Genomic DNA, 6,000 nt, shown 5'->3' with positions numbered 1-6,000 from the left:
GCCGTATGCTTGTTTGTCTCCGTTGTAATTACATCCAGAGAATGGTTGGTAAATTCTAAATTATACAAAATGGTTTGTTTATATGGTTACTGACAGAAAATGCCCATCTAAAACTTATTTAGAGCCAACTAAAGCTTGAAAACACATTTACACTTAATGGCGTCCTGGCTTGTAAATGACATAAAAATAGTTGTACCTTGTGAATATTAAGATATATACAACTTTATCAATATACTACAGTGAAATCAAAGAAAGTTTTATACTTTTTTAATATTAACGAAATGAAATACCAAGAGCAATTTCACTCCTTAATTTTATTATGCTATACATACATTTTACATTTATACTATGTGGATACATAAATAATTATTTAAATTGGATATAAATTAATAACTTCTAGGTGGTACGTTGTTCTCTTTAGTCAAAATCAATAATATCAGTATGTTCGTAACATACTGATTTGATATCGATATTTTATTTTATTTTCGCATTCAGGATTTGAATTTAAATACAAAGCTCTGAACATCTGCTAGTAAATTATATTTGTTGTCTTGGATTTGGATACGAAGTATAATTAATAATCAAACGAACTTACCTGTGAAGTTTGATTACAATTATGCGAGTATCCAAATCCAAGACAACAAAGACCCGCCCCCCATCCCCAAAAATGAAAATAAAATAGTCTCTGTTAATAACACAAAAATAACTCTGAAATAATGAGTACTGGAGAAGCGATGTCGAAGCAGGAACGCAGCGTAGCGAGTGAGAGGGACAGCGCGAACTTGTTTTTTAAATACTATAATCTCTAAAATGTGTGACTTGGACTGCACGATAACGTGTACTGCTGCTAGTAAATTATATTTGTTGTCTTGGATTTGGATACTCGCATAATTGTAATCAAACTTCACAGGTAAGTTCGTTTGATTATTAATTATGTCAGATCAGGGGCTCATTTCTCAAACGGTATTAGACTAATAATAATAATGGTCCACATACTGTCATTTCGTATGGGTTACCATGGCAACACACTAATAATATTAGACTAATACCGTTCGAGAAATGGGCCCCATTACTCGGTATCACATCACATTATATTGTTGGGATTGGCACGTAGGTAAGTGCTTAGTTTAATTTTCTCCTAGTACTTTCACTAAAATGCCGTCACGTTGCTAGACCGAGCAAGGCAATAAAACCACTAAAAGTAGTCATTGAAGCTACAAACATAATATATACCTACTATAGTAAAAATACAAATACCTAATCACAGAGAGCAAACTAGAAAGTAAAAATACTTATAAGAGAAAAAAATGTAATGTAATGTAACTTTACACCGACTTTGACAAAGAAAGTGTGGAAGTGCCAGTATAAATGTAAAATTTTTATATTAAGAGCTGAATTTTTATACATTTGAATGAAGGGCAAATAGCATGAAAGAATTAATACGGAAATTAGACTAAATAAGGACGTCTATCCATCTAACCGAAAACCGCAACGTATTCGCCGCGAGAGCGCAACGAGCAGGCACTCGGCGAACGCGAACTCGTTAAGCACTCGCGGTGAACACGTTGCGCTCTCGCAGCCAATCACCAGTTAAAATTGGCTCTATATAAAAATCACGAAAATAAGTCTAATTTTCATTTATTTACAATTGTATATTGTTACCCTGGAAACCCTACTAATATAATTTTAGTATAAAATAGTGATAACGCCGAAAGAATCTGACGAGCTAAACAGAAGTATATTTTCAGAGATATTGATATAAAAGATAAAAACCATGTAAAAACCGACCATATCTTTGGTTTCCTTCTAATTTCATGGATTTACGTCCTCTCTTTATAATAATTTAACGTTTTCAATGACACCGCCACACTCTGTCATTGCAGTGTGTGCAGAGTTGGCTTCGTCCGACCCCCCTTCGGCCGCGTACGCAACCAGAGCTTCGTAACCAGATGCGATCGAAAACTATTTCTGCCTTGTACGAAACCGGTTGCGATCAAAAACTAATTCCGTCTTACTAGTTATCAGTTACGATCGAACACTTTTCTTTGTTGTACGAAACCTTTCGACCGTTGATAAAGTCAGCTAAGATTATATTTATACACCTTGTTATACAGTGTAAGTACTGTACACGTTATATATCTAATCAAAAATCAGAACAAAAAAATTGTACCAGTTGATAATATTCAAATACTTTGTTGGCAAATACAATGTGACCTTGTTCCTTAAAAGACCCTGGCTTAAGAGACATGGAGCACTGACATTCAGGATAAGAAATTATCATGAGTTTCATGACAAAATATTTGAAAAAAAACCTATAGCTAGATGGCCCAGACATTGGTTTCGTATAATAACGAGAAGTGTTCGATCGTAACTGGTTACGGGTAAGACGAAATTAGTTTTTGATCGCAACCGGTTTCGTACAAGGCATAAATAGTTTTCGATTGCATCTGGTTACGAAGCTCTGGTTGCGTACGCGGCCGAAGGGTCCGACCCTAGTTCGGTTACTTTTTATTTCAGCAAAAGTTGCGATAAGAAAATATGACTATGAATAATTTAATACATAATAAAAATATTGAATGAAAAAAAGACCCACCAGGGGCCCATTTCTCGAACGGTATTAGACTTATATTATTAGTCCACGAACTGTCAAGTCGTACCTATGGGTTGCCATGGCAACACACTAATAATATTAGACTATTACCGTTCGAAAAATGGGCCCCTGGTGGGTCTTTTTTTCATTCAATATTTTTATTATGTATTCAATTATTCATAGGCATATTTTCTTATCGCAACTTTTGCTGAAATAAAATCTGCACACTCTGCAATGTCCTCTTATGGCTACTGGTCCTTTTATGGCTCCTCTACACGATGGGCCATCATACTGACCCACTAAGATGGGCCAGCGTGTAGACAGGGTAGTGGTGTCGGATGGCTAATGGCACGCCGGGATGGCGATGGGATGGTCATGGTGTCGGTTTTTCGTCCGCACATCAAAGGTAGTGGGCCAGCGATGGTGCGGACGCATCTACATGTGGCCCATTCCACAGTGCGTGCTCTCAACCATCGCATGGCCACGTCGCTGGTACAGTGCTGGGTCATCGTGTAGAGGAATAGTGTAGTTACTCTATCACACCTTACTTATTTTTAAATTTACTTTCTTTGTGGTGCAATAAAGAATATTAACTTACTTATTTCTTTTTTAACCTAGCCTACTCGGTACTGACCCTTCCTACGGAGGTCCTGGGTTCGTATCCTGGTACGGACATTTAGTGTATTTATCTATATTGATCTATTATTAAAAGGTAATGTGTGAAAAATTAACGACAATTTAAACATTTTAAACAAATTAAATAAACTAACACAAATACAGGTTCAAAATTAAAGGGGAGTTTACAATAGAATCCAATGGACCCCTGGTATGGACCAGGGTTCCATAGAGATGCAAATACGGCACGCGACAAGAAAAAAACAGGTACCTAGAGATGCTGGTAGCGTAAATGTTTTCATCGGTGTATGGGTAAGTAAGATGTTATTGAACGGTTACATTGAAAGAAAGGTGTGTGTGAAATTTATTTATTTTATTGATAAAAATGTTTTCATGACATAATAGTTGAACCAATGCGTCACGAAAGTTAGACTTAGGCAATAATAATTATAAGTATTAAATTAACAATAATAAAAACAATAACGGCACAATTCAATTGGAACAGTTGAGCACCTAGGATCCATCGCCTCACAGAATCTCAAGCATTCACTACACACTGCCGCCCATCGCCACGCAAATAGGTCGCATTCAGGCGTCGATGCCAGGAACGCCTTGAGCAGTGAAGCGGGGCAGCGGTGAGTTCCTGCGCGAATTGCGCGATACGGTGCGCGCCGGCGGCACGGCCAACAGGCAGCGTTGTCGCGGTGGCCATTGGAGGGAAATGGTAGGTATCACATTGATTTGTTAGATTGTAATATGTAAGGTCAACCCAAGTAAATAAATGCAACTATACCCATATATTGCGTCTATTCCTTTTGTCGACGATTTGTCGTAATGTGTTACGTTTTATTCTCCTACCTAGGTACGAGTAGTTATAGATGTTGGCGGCCGATCATAAAATCAGGCAAATCGTAATATTCCTGTGCAATGTTTTGATGGTCATCACATTTTAAACCAATAGATAAGTAGGATAGGTTCGTTAGGTTGCTTCAGATGCCCGAAGGGCAAACTGTTCAGAAATAGAAACTCTTCGTAGCGGGCTAGCGGGGCTCCATCAACTAAGAAACAAAGATTTTCACATTTCACGATATGACTAAGAATTTCACGATTTGCGATCGGCCAGCGACGTATATGTTGTTAAATGATCAAACTTTTTTAAATAAATAATGATAGCCTGTGGATAAAGTTCGTGTCATACACGATGACACGCAGATTTGTCAAATCTAACCTTTAATAACATAACATTACATGTGAAGGCATGCGTCTTCGTGAATGACGATCTATAGCCTGATAATCATTTGGATCCAAAACGACAATAGGTAGAGTCCTTCGGCCTTCTAAGTTACTCGTAATTAGGCACCGACAGAATAAAGTAAGGGAATGTCATTGTCCCACAGTTCGCCCTTACGAGTTTGTCCCGTTAGCCATTATCAATGCTATTTCCTACCAAATCCTTACAAGGCAGCCCTCCACACGTTTTGCAGAAAGTGTAATAGTTAGAGTCAGACCAAGCTAAGTTGGCAGCGATTTTGATAGCCCAGCCAGTGCACGTGTTATTTTAAACTTCAATGAAATTATGACACTTACGGCTGGGCTATCCAAATCGCTACCAACTTAGCTTGGTCAGACTCTACAAGGGTCATATCATACAATGTTTGCAAGGGTGTCCCGTTTTTTCTAATTTTTGAAATAAACAACCCAATCAATAGGGCACAAAAGTTTCGGATTTATTTGTAATTTTAAATACTTAGACATATAGTTTATGGGTCTATAAGCTGCCGAGGAATGAAATTAAAGACAATTTCCAAAAGATTCTAAATAATTAATTATGTGACGAGCTCCTAGAGCTGTTTGAGATTGCTGAGACATAACACTACAATTTCGAAACAATCAAGACCCATAACAGTCCCAACACTACAGCCTTGAGACCCGTAAAGTACCTATGGTTATAGTCTTGTCTTACGTTATTTATTCCAGTTACCCCAGCGTCTGACCCGGAGAACCGTTGCAATAACCCCTAGAAACCAGTTTGACCAGTTCGCCCGTGGGAACCATTGTCCACTGTCACCCTTACCAATAAGGGTTGAAATGCACTTGTTAGGGCTTCAATACAATGGATAGTGTAGTGTCCTGTTCCGGGTTCGTAGTATACGGGTGTGGTGGAAGGCGAGATTATTACAGGATATGAAGTCGGGTGTCGAAAAACTTTAAGATGTTCTATATAGTTATTAGAGGTTTGAAATTTGATTGCACGCAATTGATGCAGTCAATCGTGACATAGAAAGCTTATAAGTAGGTTACCACTTGGCGGAAGAGAGCCCATGATCGGGAACTTTGGAGAAACTTGGGGGAGGCCTATGCTGGACAGCAAGAAAATCTCGATTCCGATGTCTGAAGCTGAAAAATTCAAATATAATAATCGTTTTTAAAGTTTATTTTAAGCGAAATTAGGAAATAAAATGTATTGTTATATTTTGTAAAACTAGTTCATAAGATTGTTAAATAAAGCCTTTTGTAATTGAATTGAACACTGGAGTACGAGTACTCACAGATCTTACAAAACTTAAGTTAACGGTAGGTTATAAACACACAAAAAGAATCTGTTCTCGAAAGTTTAGGATATAAGTACTGGAACATAATTTCTTTCCCGGACATTTATCGTCAAAAACCGCCCTGTCGTAATTTTATCCTGTCATTTTATAACACGTCGGACCCTGACCAGCTTACAGCCAATATAATGGTAAGCGGTTACCGCCTGTGGACGCTCGCTCACATGCGTCTGCCTGTCTGCATGC

Source organism: Cydia pomonella, chromosome 7 (genome assembly GCF_033807575.1).
Source record: "Cydia pomonella isolate Wapato2018A chromosome 7, ilCydPomo1, whole genome shotgun sequence".
NCBI lineage: Eukaryota > Metazoa > Arthropoda > Insecta > Lepidoptera > Tortricidae > Cydia > Cydia pomonella.
Note: the sequence above shows the minus strand (reverse complement) of the source record.